The 23,083-nt window shown below is 41.5% G+C and overlaps 1 protein-coding gene across 1 annotated transcript in view; it reads right to left on the bottom strand.

Moving 5' to 3' along the window:
* ATP6V1C1 (ATPase H+ transporting V1 subunit C1) overlaps window positions 1-23,083 on the bottom strand; it is a 136,834-nt gene that overhangs the window by 36,464 nt on the left and 77,287 nt on the right. The gene's annotated exons all lie outside the window — the stretch shown is intronic.

The following is a 23,083-nucleotide window of genomic DNA, read 5'->3' on the forward strand; positions in this document are numbered from 1 at the left end:
CTTTTGAGCCCTGCCTATTTCATTGATTTGGGAAGATAAGTGGTATTCTACTTTAGAACAAATTTAGAAACAGTTGAGAGGTTTGTGGTTTTCTAATTTAACCCTTTTAGATTTACAGAGGAGGAAAATGCTGACCCAGAGGTCACAGCTTTTTAGCACGAGAGTAACTAGACATGTCCAATTTTAAATCCTGGCTCCATGACTTACTAGTTGTCACCTTTGGCCTTTAAATTTCAGCTTCTTTGTCTGTCAAATGTATTCATAGTACATACCTTATAGAGATATTGTGAGGATTAGATGAAGTACGTATAGGAACCATCCAGTAAGTGGCCACCATCATTACTATGTATTATAGGATCCAGGTTTTCTGACCTATCCTTTTCTGCTGATCTTTCCCTGCAGAAATTCACCACGGAGTTTCTTAGTTCTTCAGTATTGACAGAAAGTAACAACCAACCAAATTACCCCAAACTGTAGCTTTTCACCAATTTTGGATGAAGTTCAGGCAATTCCGACAATCGGCTCTATTTAACACAGCTTTGGAAACTTGTCAGGAATTTCAAAGGCTTTATTTGGCATTATATAATGGGTCTAAAGACAGTTTTGGGGGTTATATTCATGTAATCCAATAAAATCCTTTTCAATGATGGAAGTGTTCTGTACCACCGTATGGTACCGCTGAAAAAAAATAGCTTCCTGTGGCTACTGACCACTTGAAATGTGTCTCGTGTAATTGAAGAACTGAATTTAAAATTTTAATAAAATTCAAGTAGCCATATAAGACTAGTGGCAACTTCTTTGGACAGTGCAAACATAAGATCTGCATTTGAAACCTACTTGTTATGTTTATATGTGACCCTGAAGCAGAATTCTCATCAAGGTTTCTTAATTTTTATACTCAAGTACGCCAACCTCTGGCCATATTTTCCAATATCTTAAACCCCATTACACTAAACAGAGTATTAAGTAGCACTCAATAAATGTTAGCTCTAATTATTAGTAGGCCTAATATGTATCAGTTTTTAAAATCTAGCATATATGTTTAATATAAGCAAGGCATGATTGCTTTCTAATTGTTCCTAATAGACTAGACAGTAAGCTTAATTTACTGTGTATACCTGATATTTAAGTATATATATTTAAGCATGCTACACCTTTTCCTCCATTTCCAACTTTCTGATTATTCCCCATCTGCAAGCACCTTTTAAGCTTAAAGTACTGAAAAAAATACATAGATTTGTCTTCTTTACACTTTTTTTCAAAGAAAAGAGAGTTGTTGTAATTAAAGTGGAGAAAGTATTTGAAATTAGCAGTGTAATAGAAATCAAAATCAATTTTGCCCACTTATTAAAAATATCTTGAGAGTTGGTCTTCTTCTTCAGAAATGTTCTTATATTGGACAATACCTTGATAAACTAAATGGAGCAAAAGATAAACTAAGCTTCCACGAATGAAGACAAAGAAACCAAAGACATAACTAGTTTCCCGTACAGGTTAAGGAACAAACTGATGGAGCAGGAAATAAGCTTAGAGCTTGGACAAATGGAGAAAAAAAACCCACAAAGATATAACTAAACTAGTTTCCCCATATAGATTGAAAGGAACAGAAATTGGGGCAAGAAGGTGTGAAGGAAGGCTTAGGGGAGTGAAGGGAAGATAAAGGAGAAAAAGGAAAGCAACATGATAAATTTGTAAAACTAGCAGTTTTAGAATATACCATTGGAGATTGTTTCAATTGCTGTGATATAGATCCTTTGCCATCTGCCCAGATCTTTAATACAGTCTAAGCTCAAATGCTTTACATGTGCTTTTTTGGTTGTTGTTTGTAGGAATTTGTGTTATCCAAGTTACTAAAACAATACTAAGACCCCAATTTACAAATGGGCCAAAACACACAAACAATTAAGAAAAGAAGAAATACTACTGGCTAAAAAACATGGGAAAACAGTCACTTTTACTAGTGTTCAAAAGTACAAATAATATAAACAATAAGTAAAAATAAATATGAATAGGAACTTGTATTAGCAAAGATAGAAATATATACATAATAGTAAATTCTGGTGAGACTGTGGTAAAACATTCTCCTACACTGCTAGTGGAAATCTAAATTGGTACAGATTTTATGGTCAACCGATTGACTTATGGATGTAAAGGCTTAAAAATGCTTATCCTATTTGATCCACATTAAGGTGGAAATAATTCAAAAGATAGGAGAAAGCTTATCAAAAACATATTCCTTGCATTATGGAATTATGTCTGTTTTCATCATCAACATTTATTAAGGATTTAGTTAAAGAACTAAGCCCCGTGAAGATGAAGTTTTGAAAATGGTTTGAGGATTATATCTTGAATACTCAGAGTTTAATGTTCAGAGTTAATAATTAAAATACACTAGACCAGTGGTTCTCAACAAGAGAACAGTTAACAATGCCTGGAGACATTTTTGATTATCATGATCTGTGGGAGAAGGATGCTATGGGTATCTGGTGGGTAGAAACCAGAGATGCTGATAATGAACCTACAATGCACAAGATAGTCCCACAACAAAGAATCATCTGACCCCAAATGTCAGTAAGGCTGAGACTGAGAACCCTAGCACAATCTCCAATTCCCAACTTCTTCTTCATCAGCATAGTACATAGTGCCTTCAGTTTTTTATCCATAAAATTAAGATAGTCTTATCCACAATTATTCCTATAAGGAATTAAATGACATTATATAATGATCTATGATTGCATTGCCACTTTGAGATATCATCTAGGCTCACTAGCTAGGAGAATGACTCCTGATCTCAGCCTCATGGTGAATTCCTGACTGGTCACAATAACAGATTTTACATATCATTCCTCTTGCTTGAGAAGGAATAGAAACAGTTATTCTTATCAATAAATGCCAAGTATCAGTGAATATGGCCTTCAAAATATGTCTTAAGGGCCTCCCTGATGGCGCAAGGGGTTAAGTCTCAGCACTATGAAGCTATCCACAGCCACTGCAGCACTAGTTCGCTCCCCAACCCTCTCCTGACTCGCCTGCTGCTCCCCTCATTAGTGTATTTCAGTGGATCCACCTGTTCTGCTCCCCACTCTGTCTCTGGTGAATCCCTTCACCCACTACCCCCTGCACTTCTGGCCTATATCCCAACTCTTGCACGCATAAATAAATAAATCTTAAAAAAGAACAAAAACAAAATATGTCTTTATTCTTATTATAATACATACAACATTATACATATTAACTACTTAATAATTAGAAAGTATAAATAAGCAGAAAGCAAAAGAAGAAAATAAATTTCACTATTATTCTGCTACTCGGGAGAAATCATCTGGGCACATCCTTCATGAACATTTCTAGGGCCTTGCTGGTGGCCTAAGGGTCTCAGCACTATCACCACTAAGGTCTGACTTCAATCCCTGGCCAGTGAGCCAAACCCCCATGGCACAGCAGACCTCTCCTATCTCATCCGCTGCTCGACTCAACAGTGTATTTCAGTGGATCTGCTTGTTCTGCTCCCTACTCTGTCTCTGGTGAATCCTCTCAGCCCCCCACTGTACCTCTAGCCTACACCCCAGTTCTTGTATGCAAAAAATAAAATTGAAAAAATATATATTCCCATTCTCAGGCATGCATACACAAAACTTGGATCATAGGCTCAGGCACAGGCAGAGAGCAGCACCTGTGTCTCACCTTTCCCAGGGTGGGAGTCAAGGACATCCATGCTCCTGGTGCTGAGAGGGGCTGTAGGAAGGGTGTGTCTCCTCTGTCTCCATCCCATTCCCTGCTGCTGACCAGGGTCATCTCTCAGGCTTCCTCATCCTTAAAGCCTTCTCTGATCCCCATAATCATATATAATTTCTAGAGCACTTTGTTTTGCATCTATTATATGCTTTGATTATATTAACTAATTTAATCCTCACAACAAACCATTGAGAAAATTATTGTTGTTGTTATTATTATTATTATCCCCATTTTACATAGGAGGAAACTGAGGTGTGACTGTGTAATTTTACTGACTAGTAAATAGTAGATCCCGAGTTCTGAATCCAGGCTGTCTGAGGCCTGAGTTCAACCTCTGCCACATAAATCCTCTCCTGGAACTGTCCCTTAGACACATTCCTTTTATACTCTGAATTCCCCTGGCACTCTTACCGCATTTAGCTAATTTCACTCATATTACATTTGATGAACTTTACCAAGACCACCTTTTACTCAGAGTCTTAAATATGCATTGTATATTGTCAGCATTTGACAACTGATAGCTAAATAGATTTCACAACTAAAGGAAAGGTCAGGTTTTCAAACACTTAATGACAGAAGGAAGGAAAAGGGTTATCTGAGTAATTAAACCTGTCAATTCCTTTCTTCTGTTCCCTGTATTCTTGGACCCTGGACTAATACAAATTATCATGTTTGCTATCACCTTGTAAATGTTAGGAAACCTTTTGGGGAACAGCAAATGTTCATAAAAATGGCACATAAAAATATTATTTTAAGTAGTCCTGCCCCCCCTTCAAGATTTTATTTCTTTATTATTACTTTATAATTCGCTCAATTGGGTTTTATTTCTTTTTAAAGATTTTATTTATTTATTTTTGCATAGAAGAACTGGGGTATAGGCCAGAGGTGAGGGGGCAGGAGAGGGGGCAGAGAGAATTCACCAGAGACAGAGTGGGGAACAGAACAGTCTGATCTACTGAAACACACTGCTGGGGGGAGCAGCAGGTAAGATAGAAGAGATCTGCTGTGCCATGTGGGATAGCTCCCTGGATGGGGAGAGAACTCTGGCCATTGTGGTGGGCCTTTGTGGTGGTAGCTCTGAGATTTAACCCCTAGGCCACCAAGGAGGCCCTCAATAGGTTTTTAAATGATATAGTAGGAAATTTTTTTTTACAACTACTGTTCTGTACTAAGAAATGGTTGCCTGTTTAATTTTCATCTTATTTCCTTATATACACTAAAAGTAATAGCACAAGAAGTTGGCATTTGGTAGCTTTAATGTACCAATCAGTTAAGAAATGGGTGGAATCATGGAGAAGGATGAGTAGGAGGAGGAAACAAAAACATACACACTGAAAAAAACAAACTAAAAAACAGATATATTTAGAGCATATAAACAGCTTCTCTTTAGTCCCCTATTTATTGTTACAGCTAATTCCTAAACTTACATCTTTCAAAATAGTTAATATATAGAGCAATTGATTTGCTGACTGGAAAGTCTCTTTTAAATCTCAACAGAAATAATGACCATTTATTTTAAGTGTCTTTTGAGTACTTCTATCTCAGCCCCTATAATTTTACTGAGTGTGTTTATTTATCTGACTCTTATAGGGTAACAGTTCGTCACAATCTCTCACATTTCTGTGTATCTTTTGAGTAGAGTCGCTGGCAGCCTTCTTCCAGACTATCATTTTCAAGAATGTTTATATAGAAAACAGCACTGGAAACTGAGATATATATTTTTTTTTCCTTCGGCAGCGAACAGTCACACTACATGGTATAAGAGATTTGGGTTCCCTAAGCTCAGGGTTACTCTCCTCCAGTGAAACTCTTTAGGTATTCCCACCTCCATCTGGGCCCATTCATGTCCACCCCCGCCCCCCTGGGGACATCGGGCCTTGTGTCCCCTACCAGCACCCATGAACCTGCAACAGGCAGGATAAGCTGAAGGGTTAAAATCTCAGGCCATTCCCAGTTCTTGGTAGTATTGGTGTCAAGGATGGGGTCAGAGACACCGCTCTCAGAAAGAGAAAAGATGAGGATCTCATGGACCAATTAGTAGAATTTGCAAGAACCAAGGAAATGGATAAGCCAAATTGTATGGTCCCCGGGAATCAGCTGTAGGCGAAATTGTGTGATCTGCTGATTATTAAGTGGCCCTGTGATTTATTGACAGTGAAGGAGGAGGCGTTGGGGAAGTGATTGCAGGTCTTGTTATCTCAGACTCCAAATGGAGACTTGGCTGCTAGGTTATTATTTCTCTGCCCACAGAGGCACTTCCTTTCTAGCAATTCAGCCTCAGGTCCACCTCTTATAATGACTAGTACTAATATTTGTCCTGGGTAGGCAGAAGGTCCCACCCACTATCAAACAACAATTATAGAAATCATGAGGGTAATGACCACTTGGTAGAGTCACTATTGACCATGTCTCTCCACTGTAGGTCATGGGAGCCAAAGGAGAAACATAAGTCACATTAAGTATATAAAAATGCCTTGCCCTTCTTTTGTGATTCTTGCAGATAAAAGGTCTGGGTGACAATTGAGGATTGATAGGGAAAAGGTGAAGAAACATGTGCAGGAATAGGGCACACAGATGTGAACCAGTCTCCAGGTGACGCACAAATGTGGTGAATCCAGCCTCTGGGCAAATAATACCTCAGACCTCAGCAGGTATGGGGGAGGAAAGATTTTAAGGAACTTTGACCTTTCGAATCATCCCTGGAGGCTTTCTTGGAAAGGAAAACATCTTAATATGCTTCTCCAAACGGTTGCGAATACCTTTTGATTAACTCTCTCTTGGGTCTGGCCACCCTCTTCCCTTCCCCAAATGTCTCTGAACAAGGTTTGAGATTTGACTGCCATTCTCTTTAACCTTACCAGGATGGCTATCAGAAATAGCAAGAGATGGCTCCAACTTCTGCACCTCCTACACAAAACATCTGTCAAAACCTCTGGAGTCTTTCCTACTCCCATTCCGATAGCCATTGCTCAGTCATTCCACGGAATGGATAAATGCCACATGCCTGGTGACATCAACAAAAAGAACAGTTTAGGCTGACTGCTCCAAGGCAGCTGCTCTACAAATAAGGACTAAGTTCAATTCTTCAGAGCAACCTGAGAACCCTAAGATTAACAGCTGGTGGCTAGGCCAGGTTGGTGGTACTGTTGACCTACTAAGTGGTATAGGTCAGACTTGGGATGGGAGGCTGCAGCAATTTCTTTCCAGCTACACATGCTTCCCCCAGACAATATTGCTTGCATGGAAGCCAGACATTCTCTTGACTTACTCACCCAGACCTGTGACGTGCATATTAGGGATGATCATAAGGAACCTTAAAGTGTTCAAGGAAACACCACAAGTAGACCATATATCCCTCAAGTGACTGTGAGCCCCAAAAAGATATTTCCTTTGTGAACTGGGAAGAGATTCCCTAAGAGATTACACAGACTCATAATTTATGCACAATCTGCAGCCAGTTACTACTATAAATAGAAGCCATATTAGAAAAACAGCACAAGGATACTCCCTGGTGGCGCAAGGGGTTGAGACAGCACTATGAAGCTGTCTGCAGCCTCTGTAGCACAAATTCGATCCCCAGTCAGCCAGGGAGCTACCCACATGGCACAGCAGACCTCTGCTGCCTCGCCCGCTACTCCCCTCAGCAGTGTATTTCAGTTAGTCTGTATGTTTTGTTCCCCACTCTGTCTCTGGTGAGTCCTCTCACACCCACCTTTGTCCTGTACCCCAGTTCTTGTATGCATAAATAAAGAAAGAAAGAAAGAAAAAGAGGGCCTTCCCCGTGGCACAGCGGTTGAACGCTGGGTTGCGAAGCTGCCAGCAGCCTCTGCAGCGCTGGTTCAATCCCTGGCCGCCGGGCAAGGGTCCCACATGGCATGCAGACCTCTCCTGCCGCCTGCTGCTCCCCTCAGCAGTGTACGTCATTATTCTGCCTGTTCTACTCTCCTATCTGGCTCTGGTGAATTCTCTCACCCTCCAGTGCCTCTGACTGTACCCAGTGCTTGTATAAATAAATAAATAAATAAATCTTTAAAAAAAAAAAACAAAAAACAGCACAAAATTTGCCACTGGCCTCCCCGGTGGTACAGTAGGTTGAGCACAGCGCTGTGAAGCTGTCCGCAGCCTCTGCAGCACGGGTTCGATCCCAGCCGGCCAGGGAGATTCCCATATGGTGCAGCAGACTTCTCCTGTCTCACCCGCTGCTCCCCTCAGTAGTGTGTTTGGTTGCCTGCCTGTTCTGTTTCCCACTCTGTCTCTGGTGAATCCTCCTCTCACCCTCCTGTGTCTCTGGCCTGTACCCCAGCTATTGTATAAATAGTAATTAAAAAAAATTAAAAAAAAAATTGTCCCCTGGTTTTAAGTGAATAATGAGTGACAACACCTTAGCCCAAAGGAATTCAGGTCCACCTCAATTTTCTGACTGGTGCTATTATTATAGATGGTAGAATTGCTCTAAACTTCTTCCTTCTAGGCCAAGGCAGAGACTATAGCATTATTAAAACATCCTGCTGTACATTAATGCCTAGGGTCAAAGAAAGATCAATGCAGGAACTCTAGGAAAGAGCCCATTGTGAGTTTTCTGAAGTTAGAGCCTGGGGGCTTATAGGATTTGTTCAATGAGTTGATGGTGAGACCCTGGGGGGACAGAGCTGAGCAATTGTTGCAGGAAAGTCTTTCCTGCTATTGGGATTCCAGTTCATAGTAGCCTTAATAGGATGCTATGTGAGACCAATAGAACAGAGTGGCCCCAACCCCTGTCAGTGGGGTTCATTAAAATGGCCAGTAGAGTAGTATATTTATGGGAATATTCACCAGACACCAAGACAGTGTAGAGACAAACAGCAGGCACTGCTGGGTTGTTTGTATTTCTGCATTGTTCTGGATTACTTTTCAAGGATGTTTGTATAATAAACAGTGTTGGAAGATAGAGATAATATCTGCCTCCAGAGCAAAGTTCAGGTGAGGATTTTTTAAAAAATTAATATTCCTTTTAGGATAATTTTAGATTTATAGAAAGTTTATAAAGATAGTAGATAGTCCCCATAAACCCTACACTGCTCCACTATTATTACCTTATATTAAGATGACATATTTGTGTAAGTCAGCTTTTATACCATGTAGCTTGAAAGATTTGGGTCCTTTAAGTTCAGGGTTTCTCTCTGCAATGCAATCCACTGTGTGTCCAGTTGTCCAGCTGGGTCTGTTGACATCTACCTTGTGTGACTCAGAGGCAAGAGGAGTTGACATAAATGTGATTATGCTCATGTTGCTTACTATGCTGTGAGTAATAAAGTCCTTTTTTTCTGACCCAAGAGAATTGTGTCTGATTGCCAGCATGCATGGTAACATGAGAGACTAACTGGTTAGCTTGCAAACAGGATAAAATCCCAAACCCTTCACATTTTTTGATCACGTCTCTCCTACCCGCTCCCCACATGATTTTAAGCTCCTTGAAGGCATGGTAAAAGTTCCTGTTTGATATGTTCATGCTGAATGGAGTTAAAACAAGCTATTAATTGGTTGGGCCTCCCTGGTGGCACAGGCAGTTGAGCACCACACTGTGAAGCTCTCCGAAGCCTCTGCAGCACAGGTTCGATCCCAGCCAGCGAGAATCCCACATGGCGAAGCAGACCTCTCCTGTCTTGCCCACTGCTCCCCTCATCAGTGTATTTCTCCAGTCTGCTTTTCTGTTCCCCCTCTGTCTCCACTGAATCCTCTCGCCCTCCCACACATCTGGCCTATACCCCAGTTCTTGTATAAAAATAAAAATAAATCTTTTTTTAAAAAAACAAGCTAATAATTTGCTTTAACTATTGTGTATTATGAATTTGACATCAGAGGTCAGGCTGGTATCTGCATAGGACTTGGTAATATTAATTAACTCTGTCTATTAATTAAAGAGAAATGGAACACATTATTCTGGCCCATGGGAGCAATGCACCATTGGTAGAGGTGACGGTGAGAGAAAGTGGAGTGCTGAGAAGCTGGAGAGATAAGAAGAGCTATCTGCAAAGTGTGAGAGTAGACAATTGGTAAGATCTGGTGCCTGGAGGATGCAGGAACTGACCTCGGGCATTGCAGTCATGTGGTCATGAGGGGGCAAGAGGAAGACTGTAACAAGCAAAAGTCATGTCAGCATGGCCAATGATGGGTAATTCCAGCAGGCATTCAGTAAGGTCCATGAGTCTTTGGAAGGACCCTCACCCTTGGTTAGGAGTAGGATACTAGTCCTGAACTGTACAGCAGCAAAAGCAAGCATGATGTGGGACTTGGGTTCCAAAGAACAGATCCTCAAATAGGATGGGGATGCACTTTGAAAAAAACAATTAATATCACTTTATAGGAGGAGGGGAAGACACAGTGTGTTCAAGACAAATTATAGAAATTAACAACTGACAAAGTATTCTTAGTATACTGCTTCTCTGGGCCCCTTGACAGTATTGTGACTATCGAGAGGGAGCACGGGCTGGATAAAGGGAAGGAGGCAGCCCAAGCACTAGCTCAGAGGGCATAGGTATTAGGCAGAGACTTGATGCAACAAGGAAGGTGGGCTCGCTTTGCAATTTACTACCACTTATGAGTTTCAGTATTCTCATCTGTGAATCCCCGATGGTTTATAGGAGGATTAAATGAGATAATACACATAATGGATTTAATAAATACGTGGCGCCCAATAGCTCAAAATAGTTATTATCATTTATGAATAGAACTGGAATACAAAGAAGGGCACTGAATCTCAAAAAGGTAGTAGTTAAGTTACTGACATGGCAACTGGTCTGTTAGGTGCACGGTAATGATCTTGAACCTCAGCATGGTGAGCTAGAGGCCCTTACATTGCTGCTCCCTAAGGATACTGTTGGAGATGGGAACAGAGCCCTGAGTCTCCAGATAAAAACAGCTGCAGAAGCTGAGCACCATCAGTGTCTAAAGAATCACAGGAATAGTCATCATCTATGCTTTACACACACACACGTAAATTTTCAAAGCTCTTTAACCTTCACTTTTAAAAGTTAAAATATAATTAAATACTCAAATTGCCCTAAAACAATTCCACCCCTGACATTAATAAAACCCCAGAATATCAATTTGATTATGTAGCATCTATTCTAATACTATATAAAAGCTTATGAGGTGATCCTTTAACTTTAAAAAATAATCTTATAAAATGAAATCCAGTTTATATGGATCAAACCCATCATGGCGTTAAAAACAATTTCCTGGCTTCACTATTTACTAGTTGTATGATCCTGGGGAAATATCAAGTTCCTGACCTATAAATGATGTTAATATTAGCACTTCATAAGTTCTGAGATAATGGAAGTGAGAGTTCTTTGTAGTTCTTATTATGTAATTTCTATTATGATTTTGATTATCACATACATTCTCCAACAAGGTTTACCTCTGCCCAGTTCAAAATGGTGTATAAATACCAGTGCATTCACTGAGAAAATAAAATGCACACACACACACACACACACACACACCCCAAGCAAAAAGGGTGACAACAATCCAGATGAATTAAGAAAGAGAGATAAATACCAACAGGATATAAATGAAAATGAAACTGGCAACATGCTCATATGAAGAATTTGCTAGCTGGAATTTAGACTTCACTTGAGCCAGCTAAATAAGAATTGTAGCAAGCTAAGGTTTTCTTTCAGTAAATATAAATGTTGCAGTCATGGAGGAAATAATAGTCTCTCTCTATGCCTATACATTTGCTGGGTATAACAAATTATTAAAAAAAAAATCCAAAGTGAGGGATGTTTTCTATTCATTACAAAAAATCAACTTGATAATTTTATGTGATTATGTTCTAAAATAAAACAAATACCTTCAGTTATATAAATAGTTTAGTAGTTAAGACATAATTCACTTTTTCCTTGTAAGTCATTAAGTTTAGACCCAGAAGGGAAAAGTTACACTGTAAGTTCCCTTTGGATATATGGTCCTTTGATAAGAACTACAAAACAATTTTTGCAGACTCTAGCAGCCATTTTACAAATATCAGAAGCTAAACTGGTAGTTGTTTCATTTGATGACTCATTAAATCATTAAATGATATTTTTTAAATTATACCTGCCTACCCAACCACACCTTTTTAGCTACCCTCTCTAACCCCTGGAGCCTACACTGGTAACCCTAGGAGTCTTATTAAAAATGCATATCACTGGGGTCCATAAAAAACACAGAATTCTGGGCATTGTAGCCCGGGTATCTGCATTTAAATAAAATCTCACTAAATTTGATAAATTATTGCTGTATAACCCCATCAGAAACCTGCAGTAAGTTCCCACTGCCTTAAGTTCATATCCAAATTCACTGGCCAAGCAAGTCTCCAAACTTAGACCGAAGTTATCTTTTTCAGGCAGGGATCCAAATATGCCTCTCTACAAACACTTCAGTTTAAAAGAACTCATTTACTCTTTATTACCACCTACTCTATATAGTTTCCTTCCTTGGGTTTATGGAAGACTGTTTTCTGTCTCCTGTCTCCAACTACCAAAATTGAACCTATTACCCCAGGCCCAAGCAAAATTCTGAAACTGCCTTAATTGCCACATGAGGAAGGTACTTATAAAAAATGATAATGATGATTTAAAACAGCAGCTACATTCAATGTGTATTTACTCCATAAGAATCACTGTCAAATCCCATTCTTGTAAAATGTAATGATAAAACCTATCTCCTGGTTCATTGTGAGGAGTTAATGAGTCAACACAGAGAGAGGGCTGACCCAGGCGCTGGGATATATGCAAGGTGCCCAATAAAAATAAGCTCAATTGTCACTCAATTAGGCCTTGAAGTGTCACAGTGAGGCTTTGCTAGCAGTCAAAATGCCATGTCTTGGTTACCCCAAAGAAAATGAGCAACAAGGAAGTGGCTAAGTTCTAATTTCTCAAGGCATCCCCAGCCTGACTGTCCCAGCCTTAGGCAAAAAGAAATGCCTTTGCTCAAAATGACATATTGTCTGGTAACATGCTTGTTCTTTGCATGTCACTTCCTTGTTCTGGACATGAAAATGCAGAAGTCAGACAGCATTAGGAAAAAAGTTCTTTCCGATGTGATCAGAGGCACAAAATTGCACGGGACACTAAAGAGAAAGCTCTTTTCTTGGTGACACTGGGGCTTCATAAATTTCCATTCCCTTTAAAATAAACAACAAAGTTTCCCTTCCTTCTTGAATTTGTTCTTGCAGTTTCTTGAATGCAATTTAAGAGTGACTACATAGGAATGTTAAATGCATGGCTTTCATGCTAAATCTGAGACAATCCTTCCTCACATTCCAGTGCTGGGCGATTAGCAATTTAAATCTTTGTTTGAAACATGCTGTGCATTTACTTTTCAGAAATTCCCCCACCCCAAAAGCATTCAGTTACACTAAGGTTAGGACATTGTAATTTATGTAACACAGATTTGTTAATAGGCAAATATTTCACTCTAAAAAAACAAAATGGGAAATGTAATCAGAACTCAGACCTACTTTAAAAGAGTCATCTATTCCAAGAAAAGTCCCAACCTGCGACTTGCAAAAAGAGGGCACCGTGCATCCATGAATGACACAGGACTTCAAATTCCTTGGAGGGCAGAAGGTCCACCTGCCTCAATAGAGGCCTGGATTATGACCCACATGCATCTCGATTTCTTGGGAATTCAGGTCCAGATTAGCATGTCAAAGGTAGTGGAGTTGTTCCCTGAAAGCTACAATTTTTGTTGTAGCTCAACATTCTTATATAGGCAAATCCCCCTATTGGTGCTTTATCACCCAATCACCTAGGGGATAAATTGCTTCCTCCAATTGCCTTTCTCACCCAGCTCCCACAGGTTGTCAGGCTCACTCCTCAGTCCACAGTCACTTTGCAGAAAGAGGTTGTTTTTCTTGTGTGAGCACCAGAGCCTCCACCTTTCTCTTTTTGAAGCATGTCCTTCCAGAATGCTGACAATTCCCCAGGGGTGCCAAAACCCAGCTCAGTCTTCAGCTCCGTCCTCTACCTTCTACTGCAGAAGTTTCTTTTCTCTTGCTTCCCTCAGAATTCACCTTTTCTATTGTATCCTTTCTTCACTGGTGGATGGAGTTCATCTGATGACGGTTAAACAATGGTAATTGTTTAATTCTTTTTTGCCAAGTATGCCTCTTTAGAATAATGACTTTAAATGCACAATATAAAATAGAAAGGAAACTAATACTACTAAAATATTGTCCTCAAAATGTTTAAAATGTGAAATAGTAATATGGTTCTTCTTTATTATATATTAGAAAACAAGATCTAGAAGCAAGCTTAGTAATTTTCCTTCTAACAGTTTTTTTTAATTTCAGTGACACATATAAATGATTGCATATAATTTATATAATTCATACATTATATATTTAATATTTACATAATTTTAATGATGCATATAAATATCTTGAAATATCTACTATAACCGTGTAGGGTAAAGAAAATGTCAGGCTTTTCTGCCCTTCCGCCATCAGGATAGATGATGGATCCTTGTCCTGAATGCATGCTTGATGGCGGGCACCTGGAATAGGGTGTGGGCATAGGTAGATGGGATTCAGCTGAGCTAAGACTGTGCTTTTTTAAGGGCGGCGTCACGGGGATGCCAGCAGCAGCAGCAGGAGCAGCAGTAGAAGCCGAAGCCGAAGCCGAAGTCGAAAGAGAAGCCGAGAAGCAGCAGAACGAACTCCAGAAAGCTCAGATAGAGTGAAGACTTGCTGGGGCCTCCCAGCCCCCCAGCCAGCACCCCTGCCTTGCACGTACCTGCTGAACCCCAATAAAAGACCTGCAAAACCACTGAGGACTCTGACTCCTCCTTTACCGGGTCTGCATGGGATCAGAAAACCGGCACTGTGGCCAGTCCTGCCCTTACTAACCGTAATATTGCATGGAAATGTCTGTCATTTCTATTGGTGGCAATGTCTTAGCATTAAAGTTTATTGACGACATTCATAAGAAATTTCAGGGACCTCCCTGGTGGCATAAGGGGTGAGGATGCAGCCTATGAAACTGTCCATAGCCTCTGCAGCATGAGTTCGATTCCTAGCCCGCTGGGACGCAAACTACATAGTGCAGGAGACCTCTCCTGACTCACCCGCTGCTCCCCTCAGCAGTGTACTTTGGTCAGTCTGCCTGTTCTGTTCCCCACTCGCTCTCTGGTGAATCCTCTCACCGCCCCACCCACACACACTTTTGTCCTGTACCCCAGCTCTTATATGCATTAAAAAAAAGAAAGAAATTTCAGTTAGATGATAGGGAAAATAAATTTATCATTTTTCTCCACCCTAGTTCATAAAACTTCTGAATTCAAGTCCAGGTTGGGTCCAGGTTAAGAAATCTTGCCTTCATCAAATGGTTTAATTGTGGGAATTCCAATCACAGCAACTGGCCTAAACCGGCTCTTCCTACATGAATAGGGTGTGTTGCAGAATTTTTAGCCATAGGTCACAACTACCAACATATTGCTTGGCACTTAGCAAATGATTACAATCTTACTGGAAGCTTCTTTTTCTTGGGTATTTATCTGTGTTGTAGTCTATCCAGTTTTATTCGTTATGCCCCACACCTTTCCTCCCTCCTTTGGAATCTTCCCCAGGACCTCACTGACCTGGCCCCTTGACCCCTCCCCCACAATGCCCTTGATCTCCAGCTTATGCCTGTTCCTTTAGCTTCTATTCTCTATCACATACCCTACAAAAATCCCATCTGTTCTGGGAGCTGATCTAGTTATGTTCAGTCATCTGTTAATAAGTGCTTGCAAAACTCTCCAACAGTCTAGGCCCATGTGGGTATGATACAGAAAAAAATACCATTTCTCTAGTTCCACCAAATGGCCAGGTTTGGAAATTAATGGTTTCCCAGTCTGGTCACATACATACATCAGTGGCAAATCTTTCACCTGCTGCATACAAGGTGCTGACCTGGCCTATTTCTCTGAGTGCCTAGCCCCTAGCCCACACCCACATAAAAACAGGCACGCAGTCTCTGGAGAAAGAAAGATTATTTTCCATGTTAAACGCAGGAAGAAACTTAGGCTCAAGAGATTCAATAACACATCTAAAACCAAACAACACATCAGCAGGGGCCAGGATCTTAACCAAGGTTAAAATGCCCACTTCTGCACTGAAGGGGCTCAAGCAAGGGTGGCTGTAATTAAAAAATAATCATTTCAGAGTAGATGAGTTTTCACTTGGGTTCCTTGGAGGCAGATTCTGAGACAAGGAAAATTCATAGGAATATGATATATTAAGGAGTGTGCCCAGGGAAAATCATCAGGAGAATAAAGAAGTGGGATAGGAAAGAAAAGAGGACCAAATCAGGGAGTGACACCAAGCAGGGGTGACTTGGGGCTGAGGAAGGTCCCGTCTCAGAGTTGTCCCACAGAGGAAAGGGATGAGAACATTTATGTCCCCTTATCTGCCAGCCATTGATAAAGATTGCTCTTGGTGATATGGAGGGGGGAGATCACCAGGGGAATTCTGTCTCTCTTTGGAGCACAATTTGGGTGGGCTAATGCGAGGAAAATGTGAGTGGTGGTGGAATCAAACCCAAAGCCAGTGCACATTTACAGCATCTACCAAGTGATCTCGAAAATGGGGTAGCATCAGAGAGATAATAGCAAACAGCTCTGGTTTTGCTGTGCTTTACAACCACATGAATACCAAACACACCATTCAGCGTGGAAGAGAAAGCAACTGGAGGAGCACTCTCAGAGTCAGGAGACTGGGCTTCTGTCTGGGTCTGTCAGGATCATGACCTTGAGGGGGTTGTTTAGTCCTGATGGCCCTCAGTTCCCCTCAGACCATGTGGGACCCTAGAGGCAATACTGAAGATGCTAAGTAAACCCTTGCTTGACTAAAATGCTTTTAGTATTTCAGCACTGTTGGCAATCAGGTCATGGCTGACCTCCAAGCTCCTCTCCTGCTGGGCCTCTCCCAGCGAGACTTCCTCCCATTTTCCATGTTTCTGTTATTCCTTTAGGGGAGTTTGCTTTTGTATTTGTGATTCAGCCCTTCAGAGAGAACCCATGGCAGTCATGTGAGATGTGTTTAATTTTGTACAGTTTAACAGTGTATGAGTAACAGGGTTGACCAGATGATTCTGCTTTCCCAGTGATCTGCAAAGGAAAAATCATTCAAGATGCTTTTTTTCTAGGAGACTCGAAAGAGGGAAATATGAATGATTATTCTTTTCATGAGTATCCATGTTGTAACAAAGAAATAGCAAAAAAAAAAAAGAAAGTGTGAATAAATCACTCAATATTATTTTCAGTCTCAGAAAAGATTTATGCTGGTAGACTTGGACTCTAGCTCTATGGTATGCTACCATCTTTTCTCAAGTGGAGAGAATGTTTGTCAATGCTCTTATTCAAAGCAGGGCTGCATATGAGGAATGGATCCTTTCAAAGAAGGACGTGCTGCTGGAGTGTGAGCAGCTGACGACTGATGGTGCTGCCTCCACCAAAGTCCTGCCCTTCCAGGACAGCTTGAGTCTAGTGACTGAGGGAGATTGGGACATAAAGGTACAGCCATCTTGGCCTAACTGGGAAACTCAGACAAGCAATACTTGCTCCAGATGTTCCCGCTGGGTGGTCAAAGACTTTGTGGGACCAACATTGTAGTTAACTTCTTCCTCAGTGTGCTCAATGTCATCCTGCTTCTGCTTACATCTTTTCACAGGTGTCAATGTGTAATAAGCATTTTGCCCCCCAAACTTTCAGAGACTCTGACCTGCAACATGGATGCTGGGCATGGTTAGCAAGCAAAAATAAAACTAGTATTTATTTAGTATAATACATTGCAATTGAAAAAATTAGAAACATTAAAGCTAAGGTTTCTAGGGCCTCCCCGGCTGTGAAGCTATTCGCAGCCTCTGCAGTGTGGGTTCGATTCCTGGCCAGTCAGGAAGATACCCACATGGCATGGCAGATCACTCCTGTCTCACCCGCTCCTCCCCTCAGCAGTGTCTTTGGTCCGTCTGTCTGTTCTGCTCCCCGCTCTGTCTCTGGTGAATCCTCTCACCCTCCCACGCTTCTGGCCAGTACCCCAGTTCTTTATAAATGAAAAAATAAATCTTTAAAAAAAAGCTAATGTTTCTAAATTTTTAGATAAATTAATAATAGATAAAAGTAAATTTACTTAAATTTATCTTTTAAAAATAGATCTTTAGGGCCTCCCGGGTGGCGCAGCGGTTGAGCACTGGGTTGCGAAGCTGCCCGCAGCCTCTGCAGCACCAGTTCAATCCCTGCCTACTCCCCGGCCACCGAAGGAGGGTCCCACATGGCGCGCAGACCTCTCCTGCCGCCCGCTGCTCCCCTCAGCAGTGTATTTCGGTCCTTCTGCCTGCTCTGCTCCCCGCTCTGGCTCTGGTGAATTCTCTCACCCTCCCGTGCTTCTGACTGTACCCAGTGCTTGTATAAATAAATAAATAAATCTTAAAAAAAAAATAGATCTTTAGTCCCTATTCTTATATTTTTTAAATGAAATATATTAATGATGTTAAAATAAATTAAGATAGTTTGTGTCAATGTAAATAGAAAGAGCAGTTTTTTTAATTATTAATTTTTTTAATTGAAGTAATATTAGGTGACCCCCAGCAGGTATTGCCACCATAGTGCACCCACCACCAAATCACCCACAGTCCACCACTGTAGTCCATTGCATTGCGTTCCCTCTTTATTCCTACTGCTCCCCCATCTCCTCAACCTTCTGGATGCTTCAGTTCTATAGTTAGCTTAGGAAGAGTAATTTGGACAGTGCTTCCTTCTGCTTGTTGCATAATTTGTGATACGCATTTCCATGTGCCATCAAATTGTATTTCTTTTTAAACCTGGATCAGCTTCCAAGATTTTATCTTTTGTGCTTTTTTCCAGTATCATGCTCATGCTTCAGTGTGAAGCTTTTTCCAGGTCTGCTTCCTTTCCCCTGGCAGCCTGAAGGCCATGCCACGCCAGGGGTTTCTGTAAAGGGCCTGGCACAGCAGGAGTGCATGTGTGCTCAGGCAGCCATCCTCAGAAGGTCGGGAAACAGAAAGGACCTGAATGGATGGCCACTGCCAGGCTGTCCAAGTATAAAGAGCTTGCTCATTAGGAAGAGAGTTCCACACACAAGCTGCTCCCACAGTGTGGCATCTGTACCTCCAGGGTGGCGCTTGGGTGGGGTCCATGATTGGTATCTGTGGGGAGTCAGAGAAGTGGCGTCACGTTCAGTCTCTTCAGCAGAGGTTCCAAGAGCAGGGCCTGCCAGGTCCTCTAAGCCCTGGAAGGGCTGAAAATGGTGGAAAGACCAAGCTGGGGGCTCAAAATGACACCTCAGGGACAGAGGGAGCTGGACAGAATTTCCAGAGAGGAGACAACTGTCAAAAAGAAGCATTAGAACAAATAATGCTGAGCTAATAAATTGCCTCATTAATAAAACATCCAGCCTTTCAACTGACAAGGGACACTGCTGGACAGTGCACACTCAGGGCCCCTCACTGGGTCCAGGGTTCTGTGGTCTACCTCCCCGCTCAACCTCTCTGCCCAGTCCTGCTTTCCTCCCACACTTTTATAGGGGTTGATCTCTAATAAATTTTTTTTTAAGATTTATTTACTTATGCATACAAGCACTGGGGTATGGGCCGGAGGTGTGGGGGTGAGAGGATTCACCAGAGACAGAGTAGGGAACAGAAAAGGCAGATTGACTGCAATACACTTCTGAAGGGCACAGCAGGCAAGACAGGAGAGGTCTGCTGCGCCATGTGGGTAGCTCTCTGGCCGGGGATTAAACTCATGCTGCAGTGGCTGTGGATAGCTTCACAGTGCTATGCTTAATCCCTTGCATCACCAGGAAGGCCCTCTAATAAATATGTTATACTCCAAATTCCAACAAATGTCCACCTCTTCCAACAACATGTGTCCAGAGCCTGAGGTCTATTTGGGTAAGACCAACAAACTATTACGTAATCTTTATATTTCAATTTTATTTTAGCAGTAAAGCTTAAAAAAAATTCTGTGATGGTGAAGAGGTAATCATTGGAAGAAAACTGATAGTCTTCTAAATATAAGATAGAGTAACCCATATTGCAATGATCTAATTATACTAAGTTGTGAATAATAACATGGTATATTTGTATGATACACCATCATTTACAAAGCACTTTTATATCGACAGGGCTACTTGTTCCAAACAGTCATTCCATGTACTAAGCAGATATTTGTATTCTGCTTTTAGGGAAAAAAAGTTAAAATGAATCATATATATATACATGTGTGTGTGGCTATATACATGGTTATATATATGAGATATATGTAGATATATATATATATATAGAGAGAGAGAGAGAGAATATTTCCCACTTGTACACAAGGAAAAAATACAAGGTTATTAATTAATACAAGACTGTTAATAGTGAAAAACTGAAATAGTGAAAAGTTAAGTGTTTCACAGTAGGAGGATAGATAAATAAAATGTTATATATTCATCAGTTAGAATAGGCTACAGTTAGCTAAACAAACGTATATAATATACAACATGTGTGTGTGTATATATATATATATATATGTCTCAATATGTCTCAATATATGTCTCCAACTATAATACTGAATCATTGAAAAGAAATTTTCAGAACATATATACTATGATATCATTTAGGTAAATTTTAAAGCATTGCAAAAATAATACCACACGTTAATACATATGTTGAACTTTTGAAGTATTTTTATTTTTATTTTTTTAAAGATTTATTTTATTTATGCAAGAGCTGGGGTACAGGCCAGATGGGCGGGAGGGTGAGAGAATTCGCCAGAGACAGAGCGGGGAACAGAACAGGCAGACTGATGAAACACACTGCTGAGGGGAGCAGCAGGTGAGACAGGAGAGGTCTGCCGCGCCATGTGGGATTCTAGCTGACCAGCCGGGATTGAACCTGCGCTGCAGAGGCTGCGAACAGTTTCACAGTGTGGTGCTCAGCCCCCTGCACAACCAGGGAGGCCCTAAAGTATTTTTAAATAGACTGATTAGATACACATTATACTCCCTGCAAGGATTCAAGTGGTAGAGAGTAAAGTCAGGGAAGATTCCTTGCTTTGCAGGAATTTTTCTTGGATGTAGATACTTTTAAGGCTGTACTGGGAGCTGGCAAAGACCCCGGAATCATGGTTGGTCTGTAAGCATAGTCTGATTTTTGATCCAGCTCTTTGTAGATTCATGATCCTCATTTGCCTTTCTGCAGGCTAAACCACTTCCTCCCACGCTCACATTTCTGATTCTGGAATACAACATGTGCCTGTGTGAGTCTGAGGGAAAGGAATGCCCCTTACCACCCTCCCCCTGCCCCCGCCAGCACCTCCCTTGCCCATGATTAGGTTTGGTTCTGGGGTTAAGCCCAGTGGCAGTGAGCACTCGGACTTAGTCTATTGCTCTGCACTTGGTGTAGTTCTAGGGATCCGCGGTGTGCCACCCCCAGACTATATGGAGAGATGGGCAGAGACCTTTCCTATTGAAAGGAGTTTAGTTAGAACAGGAGGTACGCTGAAAACCAGCCTCCAGAATAGGCATGCACCTTCTCACAGTGTCCACAGCACCCAACATCTGGGAGACTGCTGAAATTCCTTCTATCCTGTTCAATGTGGTCTGGGCACTTAGCTGGGGAGAGTGCTCCTCTCAGCAGTGTGTTTCGTCAGTCTGCCTTTTCTGTTTACTGCTCTGTCTCTGGTGAATCCTCTCACCCTCTCGCACATCTGGACTGTGCCCCGGCTCTTATATAAATAAAAAAAATAAATCTTAAAAAAAAAAAAGGTAGAATAAAAGGCAGTCAGGACAAGAAAAGGCAAGCCCATCTCACTGCCTCCTTGGGAAAAAGAGGACTTAGCCTCTCTTTTTGCATAAACTGCTGTAGCCAGAATCTATTCCCAACCTTCCAAGATTGGACTCAGTCTAGGTAATTATCCCCAAATTCCACTTAACAGTATATGTTTCTTGCTAATTTTATTTTTTTGAAAGATTTATTTATGCATAAAAGAGCTGGGGTATAGGCCAGAGGTGTGGGGGGTGAGAGGATTCACCAGAGACAGAGTGGGGAACAGAACAGGCAGATTGACCAAAGTACACTGCTAAGGGGAGTAACGGGTGAGTCAGGAGAGGTCTGCTGTGCTATATGGGTTGCTCCCTGGCTGGCCGGGGATTGAACTTGCGCTGCAGAGGCTGCGGACAGCCTCGCAGGCTGTGTCTTAACCCTTGCGCCACCAGTGAGGCCCCCAGGTCTGACTCTTGATTAAACCTTCACAAACTTTTGCAGGTATAACTGAGGAATATTGTCTCTGAAACCCTGCATCAAATTTAATGAGATCCTTTTTATTTAAACTCTAGAAGAGGCTGGTCAGTTAGCCTAAAAGGTTGGTTAAAGTGGGATTGTCATAATTTAAACATATCTGCTTTAAACTTTTAATAAAACCATCTAAAAGCACAGCAGTGACCAGTCTTGTGCTGTGGGGCCGAGTCCCTTTGTTTGAGTAGGTCTTCCTTGGAGGTGTTTTGCTTCATCTTTCTTACACAAGACATCCCTATTATAGAGTTTAATTCTTCTAGAGTGTGACTTTTTCTCAAATTTTCAGACTTCCTGGCCACACTAATTAAGCCTCATTTAAAAAAAAAATGACTTATCTCAGTTTTCTGTAGACACTGCAACTCTCAGATCTCATAATTTTTTTTTTAAGATTTATTTTTATTTATTTATTTATACAAGCACTGGGTACAGTCAGAAGCGCGGGAGGGTGAGAGAATTCACCAGAGCCAGAGCGGGGAGCAGAGCAGGCAGAAGGACCTAAGTACACTGCTGAGGGGAGCAGCGGGCGGCAGGAGAGGTCTGCGCGCCATGTGGGACCCTCCTCCGGTGGCCGGGGAGCAGCCGGGGATCGAACTGGCACTGCGGAGGTGCGGGCAGCTTCGCAACCCAGCGCTCAACCGCTGCGCCACCGGTGAGGCCCTCAGATCTCATAATTTTTAAATTAAACAAGGCAGTTGCAAGAACAAGTGCAATAGCAGATCTGGAAACAAACATTACCAATTATTGCTCAGGATACAATTTACCTTTGGAAGAAGTTGGGTGTAGTACCTGTGGGATGCTGAATACCAGCTCCCCAAATATGCCCATGTCCAAATCCCAACAACCTGTGAATGTTCCCTTTCATGGCAAAAGGGATTTTCCAGGTGTGATTAAGTTAAGAATTTTGACAGGGGGAGCTGGTCCTGGCAGGAGGGTCGGCGTTGGTAGTAGAGCCTGTGACGACTGAAGCAAGAGCTCTGAGAGATCTAAGGAAGGGACCATGAACTGAGGCTACAGACAGCTTCCAGCTGAAAAGGCAAGGGAAGACA

The sequence above is a fragment of the Talpa occidentalis genome, unplaced genomic scaffold (genome assembly GCF_014898055.3).
Source record: "Talpa occidentalis isolate TD23 unplaced genomic scaffold, MPIMG_talOcc4v2.1, whole genome shotgun sequence".
NCBI classification, from domain to species: domain Eukaryota; kingdom Metazoa; phylum Chordata; class Mammalia; order Eulipotyphla; family Talpidae; genus Talpa; species Talpa occidentalis.